This window comes from Salvia miltiorrhiza, chromosome 7, assembly GCF_028751815.1.
Source record: "Salvia miltiorrhiza cultivar Shanhuang (shh) chromosome 7, IMPLAD_Smil_shh, whole genome shotgun sequence".
Taxonomy (NCBI): Eukaryota; Viridiplantae; Streptophyta; class Magnoliopsida; order Lamiales; family Lamiaceae; genus Salvia; species Salvia miltiorrhiza.
In genome coordinates, this window is record NC_080393.1 from 37592505 (window position 1) to 37601362 (window position 8858).

At 36.9% G+C, this 8858-nt stretch overlaps 1 long non-coding RNA gene across 1 annotated transcript; it reads left to right on the top strand.

Moving 5' to 3' along the window:
* The first annotated feature begins 5403 nt into the window (after positions 1-5403).
* LOC130992866 (uncharacterized) lies at positions 5404-8494 on the top strand. The gene is made up of 3 exons (XR_009091451.1): positions 5404-5606; positions 7724-7786; positions 8301-8494. It is a non-coding gene; the product is annotated as an uncharacterized LOC130992866 (long non-coding RNA).
* The last annotated feature ends 364 nt before the right edge of the window (positions 8495-8858 follow it).

Sequence of the window (8858 nt, forward strand, 5' to 3'; positions counted from 1 at the left end):
GTGATACCTTGCGAGTTAATTGTTTGATGTTGTATGATTTATATGATATGTGCGCATTTATATTATTTGAGTCAGTATAATTTTCAAAAATTAGCACAAATGTTTGATTACCGTCGCACACTTCTATATTCACCACCATTATTTTATCCTTTTTCCCACATGTGGAAATAGCCGATTTGATTTGCTGCTAAGGGGAGACAAATTACTATTCAAGCATTTAATGCTTCTAATCCTTTGGGATAAGAATATTGTTAAAACCGAAGCGTCTCTCTCTCTCCGTCATTTCTCATCAGTCTCAGCCCTTCAACTTCTTCTCTCTCTCACGATTTTTCTCTCTCTCCTCCATTGGAGACTAAGCTCAAAGCTTCACCAGTCACAACTGAGACCAAATACTCCGCTAAATCGAGCGTTAAACACTTTCCACGCTTGTTTCAAGAAGATTTGTTGAATTCTAACCGGAAGAAACCGATAAAGACGTCCTTTTCTTGAAACTTTTGGAGTAAGTGTTCTGACTTTTCGAGTCTAGACTTGTGTGAGAAGTATGTGGTGATTTATGTGAGTTTTAAGATGTTTTAATCATGAGAAACCTCCCCTTCTCCTCTTTTCTTCATTTTCGGAAAACTTGGGTTTGTGCCCTGTAAAAATCTTTCTTTTCTTAAAACCGAGATGAAATGTGTTATATGTGTTGTTCAATGTGTTATGTGATGTTTTGAGGTGATTAGCATGTGTTTTACAAGATTTAGTCTTGAGCATGAGTTTTTGCAAAACTGAGTCTGGAGATGGAGTTTTTACAAAATAAGTTTGATATGTGATTTTGGGAAAAATCTGTTAGTGAAGTCTTGTATGATGTTTTGGTGTGGAGTAAGGATGTATGAAGGAGTAAATGTTTTTGATGATTTTGAGTTTGTAGAGTTCTTGAGTGAGTTATGTTGATGCATGCTAAGTTTTGATGTTTTTGAGTGTTTGATGATTTTTGAGGATGACAAAGTTGACGAGTTTTTCGAGTTGCTCTTTAGGGCACTGTTCTGCCTTGAGCTTTGTTCTCGAACCGAGAAGTCTTTTCTCGGGCATGCCAGAGAATTCGTTTTCCCGCTGGCATGCCAGAGAAATCGTTTTCCCAAGTTTGCCAGGGAAGATGTTTTCCCGGGGTATCACAGAGAATTCATTTCCTCGCTGCCCTGCCAGCGAGTCCTTTTCCTCAGAGTTCGATTCCTCTGAGTGTGATTCCTCTGGAGTTCGATTCCTCTGGAGTTCGATTCCTCTGGAGTTCGATTCCTCTGAAGTTCGATTCCTCTGGAGTTCGATTCCTCTGGAGTTCGATTCCTCTGGAGTTCGATTCCTCTGGAGTTCGATTCCTCTGGAGTTCGATTCCTCTGCAGTTCGATTCCTCTGGAGTTTGTTTCCTCTGGAGTTCGATTCCTCTGAAGTTCGATTCCTCTGGAGTTTGTTTCCTCTGGAGTTCGATTTCTCTGATGATTGATTCCTCTGATGTTTGATTTCTCTGACGTCTGATTCCTCTGACGTCTGAGTCTTCTGACGATCGAGTCCTCTGACGATCGAGTCCACTGACGATCGAGTCCTCTGACGATCGAGTCCTCTGACGATCGAGTCCTCTGATGATCGAGTCCTCTGACGTTTGATTTCTCTGACATTTGTTTCCTCTGGCGACAGAGAGTTCGCCATTCCTCTGGCATTTCTCCGCTGCTCTGCCAGAGAGTTCATGATTTCGCCGCCCGGGCAAGTTGATTCCTCTGCCTTGGCAAGCATTTCTCCGCTGTTTCGCCGAGCTACTCCGCTCAACTCGACAGAGTTTTTCCACTCTGACCACCGAGCATTCCTCTGCTCTAGTCTCCGAGTCAACTTATGTTTCCTTACTTGTGATATGTTTTTGTTTGAGTTGTATGCTTAAGTGTTTATGCATGCCTATGTGCTTGATTGCTTTCAATCTAGCCTTCCGAGCGAAGTTAAGAATAAGATTAGAGTTTTATCATAGAGTCGAGTGATTAGACGGAGATAAGCTGAGAATGTTTATGAGGAGTGTTTTATAGGATTAAGGTTAAGCTTTTTGTGAGAAAGTTTCTAACATATCCCTCACAACTACAGAGACCAATCGAGGACGCAAGTGAAGGTCACATCGAGTACCACCTACAGTAAGCTGAGCACTACAGGTGGGCAGTATGTTGAGAATATGTTGAGTATGAAATCACCGAGTTTTCTAAAATGAATTATTGATGTTATGAGCTTATCAAATGTTGAGTTAAAATGATGTTTATGAACTGTTTGACTTGCCAATATTTCTAATGATGAACTTGTGTGTTACCCTCTACTGATGAGACGAATTCGGATCCTGCCACAAGCGGGGTTGTGTACACAGAGGTGACTGAGAGCCGTCTTCGGGTCGGCCGGTCACGGTGCTTGAGAAGGAGGCCTACTTCTCAGTACCTTGATGATGATAATTTGTAGAAGTGGTACATACTTGTTGATTATTTGTCTGCAGACACTCCTTTATGATGTTTGATTATGAAAACTGCATACACAGCCTCTTTGACGTTAACTTAATTTCTGTGTATTGCTGATGATTATGGCAAGCATCAAACATATAGCTCTAAGAGCACTTTTCTTGTCTTTCGGCGCCTGCCCACTGAGTATTATGTACTCACGCCCTGCATATATTTCTAAATGTGCAGGTTAAGCATGGACGGAGGATGGTGTGGTGTTGGTGGGGAAATCGTTGTTTCGAGTGATCACCTTTTGATGCTTTTTCGCCTCTATGGCAGCATGATGTTTTGGAAGCTGTTCCTGGCTTATTTAAGAAATAGACTCTCGGCTATATGTCTTCATACATATAGTACGATCACCTTTTGTTGTGTAACTCTGTATATACTAGAATCCCTGTACATATGTGAATTACGACCTTTTGATTGTGTAACTCAAACTCCGATGTTTGACTTTTATGGAAATGCCGATGATTATAACCTAAAAGAATGTTGAAGTTGTTATGAGTTGTCTATGCTTCCGCACAAACGAGTTTAGTTTTACAGCCTTCGATCCTTCTTTCTTTTAGTCGTATCGATACCCGGTCTACGCTATCACTGGCTAGGCGGCGGGCTGCGACAGTAATTGAATTTTAGAAAAAATATTACTATTTTCAAATATTATAACCTTTTATTAGTAAATTATAATCATAATTATAATTATAATAAAAAAAATCAAAAATAAAAAATCAAATACTCAACACATTAAATATAACAAGAATATCATACAGAACATTTACATAAAAAATATTTAACAAAATTAAAGTACAAGTCTGAAATTACTAACTACATATAATTTTAAATGTCTAAATTACTAAGCACTTAATCTACAACTCGCAATTAATCTAGGACTCATAATTTTTCTTCAAACTCTTGATCAAAAAGCAACTCCATTGTACATTGGAAGAGTTGAACATTGGTTAACCATCGTGACAACTTTTTCAATGACTCTTGCCAAGAAAACATTAATCAAACAATTAACAATAATACTACTAAAATCAAATTTTAAAAAATGAAAAAGAAGTAGAAAATGAAGCTATGAAGTCCCCCTCCAACACCATTGTAATGAATCAGCTTTGGTGATCCAGATTTCTTCTCGATCATTAGCCTCTGCATGCACCCCAACAAATTTGCCCTCTGCAATGAACCCATCTAAGAATTCAAATAAATAGGTACAACAATGAACTCTTACCTTCCAGTTGACAAACACATCATTGGGGACAATAATAAGATGAGGACCATAATTTCGTTTGAACTCCATCAAATGAGCAATCAAGACCATCACCTGCATAAAATACAATTCCAGCAACCTTGAAACACAAGCCAGCATATCCAGACGTCCCCAAGCTTGACACAACATTCGCTCGTTATGTGCATTCACGACGCCAAATCATCTACGCCCAACAACATTCCAATTGGCCATGTCCAGCCGCACGTTTGACGATGTAGTGTTGCTTACTTGCTTTAGAAAGAAGAATTTGGAAGGGGTTCGATTCGAGGGGACAAGAAATCCTGCTACAACTACTTTGAGAATTGAAATATGAAAGAGAAAACCGTTTCTACGTTTTGTAGATTTATTTCATTACTTTTGGAGGGATTTACTTTTGACAAAATTTTGGAGGCATTTTATGGCGGGATAATGAAAAGTTTTATGCGTATCCCTTTGGCACTTAAATTTAGAATTGAGAATAAGAAAGAAAATATTGCCAGCTTTTATTCATTTCTTTTGTTTCTGTTATATTTCAAATATTAATGTGTTATTTCACCTTTAAAAATTACTACTTAATTTCATATAGGTTATAAAATTATGCTATTATTTTTTCTAAGCTAATGATTTTTTCAAAGTTTGCAAAATCGGGTTTCATTTCTTATTATTATTATTATTTTTGAAAAGACTTCTTAATTTCTAATCATAATGAATATTAAAGATAACAAATATTTTTATGTTATAACTTCACATAATAATATTTTTTTGTGCTATAAACATAGAATAATTTTATTAAAATTATATATTCTATAAACTTTTGTAACTTTATTTAGTTAGATTTTTTTTTTCGTTTAATTCATTTTTCTTTGATACTTGCATAAAAAAGTGAAACCAAAATTTAAATGTATGATACATTGATACTACTATGTAAAGTCATTTCTGATTAATTTTATATTTTGAGTAGATAATATAGCGGTAGAAATATTTAAGGGATCGTGCAATCCTAAAATCTTGTAAGTTGTAACAGACTAACATGTTACGTGTATTTATTTGATATTTTTATATTTCTTTTACTAAATTTTTAATTCTTGTCACGGAAGATTAACTAATTAGAGATTAACTAATTTAAAAAATTATTAATTAAGGTCAAAATATAAATGTGGCAAAATTATTTTGCCACATTTATTATATGTCAAGAATTAATAATTATAAAAATTCATTAGCCACACATAAATAACTTATAATTATGTGTGGTTAATAACTTTTATTAGTTTGCCACGTTGGCACAACAAATTTAAAAATAAATTTCGTTACATAAATAATACTTAAAAAGTTACCGTTAAATAATAAATGTCACTAAAATGTTTTTGCTACACATTTTAAATGTCAATAACTAATGGAAATTTTTTAATTGATTTACCTACATATTTTCAAATTATGTGTGGCTAAATTACCACACATTATTATGTGTGGCTAAAACCCTTAATTTCTTGTAGTGGCAAGTGGTGGACGTGTGAGAGGATTAGAGAGTGTAAAGATTAGGGTGTAGAGATTATGGGGGACCAAGCATTAATGAGTGAATAGTACTTTGTCCCTAATCACTCTTCCTTAGCAAGACAAGCTTATCTCACTTCTCCCTCACTCTAACATTTCGTCCCTCACTCTCTCTCTCTCTCTCTCGCTCCTGATTTTTCTTCCATGATCACCATTGATGAAGACCTCCAAAGCTTTCTAAATTCATAACAAGAGCAAAATCCTCCTCTAAATCTAGCCTAAACACTTTCTACTTCCTAAAATTCAAGAGATCCTTGGAAGTTTAGTCTCGAAGCTTGAGAGAGGAAACCTTGTTCTTTGTTTGATCTTGGGTAAGTGATCTTTATTTGCATAGATCTAGCTTCTATGATGTTCTATGTGAGTTTATATGGAAGATTGAAGCATGAAAACAACCCCTACTATTTTTCTCTAATTTTTGAAAATATGGGGTTCATACCCTTCAAAAATCTTTCTTGTTCTTTTCTTAAATTGGGGTGAGAATTATGTTCTATGTGATGTTTGATGATGACTGATGTGTGTTTTGCAAAGCATGGTCTTGTGATGCAAATTTTTGCATAGTTTAGTTTGACCCAAAATTGAGAGATCTTTGAGTTTGTCTTAAATGATTAATTGATGATGAGCATGAGATTATGATGTGTTTTTGATGATGATTGATGGTCTATATTGAGGATATGATGTAATTTGAGGATGTTGATGTGAGTTAGTTTGATGAAAATTAGGTATATGTTTAAGTGGCTTGGGTTGAGAGAGGATGTTGATGGTCTATTTTTGTATGTGTTTAAGTGGCTTGAATTGATAGAATTAGGGTTGGATTGATGTTTTTATTCTGCTCTGCCGAGCTATGTTTGTTCTGCTCTGCCGAGCTATTTTTGTTCTGCTCTGTCGAGCTATGTTTGTTCTGCTCTGCCGAGCTATTTTTGTGCTGCTCTGCCGAGCTATGTTTGTTCTGCTCTGCCGAGCTATTTTTGTTCTGCTTTGACGAGCTATTCTACTCAGCTCTGCCGAGACATTTAGCTCTTCTCCGACCAAGTCATTTAGCTCTGCTCTGACCGAGTCATTTAGCTCTGCTCTGACCGAGTCATTTAGCTATGCTCTAACCGAGTCATTTAGCTCTGCTCTGCCGAGTCACTTAGCTCTGCTCTGACCGATACATTTAGCTCTGCTCTGACCGAGTCATATTGCTCTGCTCTGACCGAGTCATTTAGCTCTGCTCTACCGAATCATTTAGCTCTGCTCTAACCGAGTCATTGAGCTCTGCTCTGACCGAGTCTTTCAGCTCTGCTCTGACCGAGTCATTCAGCTCTGCTCTGACCGAGCCATTCAGCTCTGCTCTGCCAAGTCATTCAGCTCTGCTCTGCCGAGTCATTCAGCTCTGCTCTGCCGAGTCATTCAGCTCTGCTCTGTCGAGTCATTCAGCTTTGCTCTGTCGAGCTTTTCAGCTCTGCTCTATCGAGCTCTTTTGCTCTGCTCTGTCGAGCTTTTCTGCTCTGCTCTGGCCACCGAGCCGAGTCTAATGAGTCAAATGTTTTTGTTTTGATGTTCTTGAGCGTTATAAGAGTTTAAAATGAGTTTTGAAGAGTTTGCATTAAAGAAGTATGGAGTTTGAGCATGATATTAGAGTTTAATAATGTTTGGTTTCGTCAAGCTTTGACTATATAATTTTTGATTGAGTTTAGTTTGCATAATAAGGGAGAGTCTATGAAAATGTATTGAGTTATGTGATGCACGAGGAGGCCATTTGTGAGTAATTGAGTATCTTTGAGCATGTTTCCTTGTTTGCTGAATGTGGAGTCGTTTTGCAACTCTTTTGCACCTACTGTTTCGTGAAGTTTTTGTTACCCAAATACCATGAAAATTTTATGAGAAGTATATATGAGAGTCTTGAGCATACTGGTAAAATTTCAAGCCTTTTCGGAAATGGTTACTATTTTTCAAAAATCGAAACTTCCAATTACTCAAAACTGCCAAATATGGTAGACTGTAGAAAAATAGTCATATCTCCTAAACTACTTGGAGTTTTTCATCCTACTTTTTTTTGAATGAAACTAGACTCAAAGAGGTTTCCAATGGTATAAGTTTCGAATCCAATGGAGTTCTGTACCGAGTCTGGTGAGGTCTTTAATCTGTGAAAATGCAGAATGATGTTTATTTGTGACATGTCTAAGTCCGAAGTTATATGCTTATTGTGCTTACGCATGTCTATGTGCTTGTTTGCTTTGAGTTTAATCCGAGTTGAGTGTTAAGTCGAGAGTAGGACTTATGAATCCTTAGGAGTTAAGTATACCTAGGGATTGAGATTTATTTGGGTAAATAGAAGATGAGTGATAAGTTATAGTTTGAGACGAGATTGGATTTTAGTAAATGAGTTTCTAACTGAGGTTTATTTTATCACATGAACCTTCGATGACGATGATGATCATATATGAAGGCCCGAGCGAGACGAAGAAGTAAGTCGCCTGTTTTCTTTCCGAGCTTAAGCGAAGGACTTCAGGTGGGCAATATTTTGAGTATCCTTATATCATATGAGCTTTCTAAAATGATTTGATGATGTTATGAGTTTATCAAATGTTTTGAGATAAATGATATTTGAGAACTGTTTGACTTGCCAATTTTTAATGTTGAGCCTGTGTTGCCCTCTACTGATGAGATGAGACGAATTCGGTCCTGCCACAAGCGGGATTTTGTGCACAGAGGTGACTGCGAGCCGTCTTCGGGTCGGCCGATCACGGTACTTGAGAGGGAGGCCTACTTCTCAGTACCTTTGATATTGATGAGTTGTAGATGTGGTGCATACATGTTGAGATCTTTGACTGCAGTCGTTTCTTTATGATGTCATGATTATTAAAACTGCTTACACAGGTTCATTTACACTAAATTTATTCTTGTGTATTGCTGAGATATGGCAAGTTTCAAACCTATAGCTCTAAGAGCACCTTTCTTGTTTTTCGGCGTTTGCCCACTGAGTATTATATGCTCACGCCCTGCATGTATTTCTAAATGTGCAGGTTAAGCGTTGGAGCGAGATTGGTCTGGTGCTGGCGGGGGATTGTTTTGACTGATGTATCTCCCTTACTGTTATTCCATTGTTGATAGAGTCCAAACGATGATACACTTTGCTTTCCTTTTTAATGTTGATAAAACCTTAATGATAAAATACTTTGTTTTCTTTTAATCAAGCAATATACTCACGGTTATATGTCTTCATACATATAATCGATTCACCTTTTGCTGCGATACTCTGAATATTATGCTTCCTTATGAAAAATGAGCTATACCTGCTTTGTTTTTGTTCATGAGAATCCTGTTATTTATGGAGATATGACGATGTTGATGTTTATACCCTTGAGTTGATTTATAATGCCTTACCTTAGCATGCTTTGATGTGAGCTTCCGCATGATGTTCAATCTAGTTCTTCTTGTCTTTTTATTCTTTTATTATAGTCGTATCGATACTCGGACTCCGCTATTACTAGCGTGGAGATCGGGCTGCGACATTAATATCATAAATTAATGTTATACATCTTATGAAACTATTCATGTTCCTTTAAGACTCCAGGTATAAC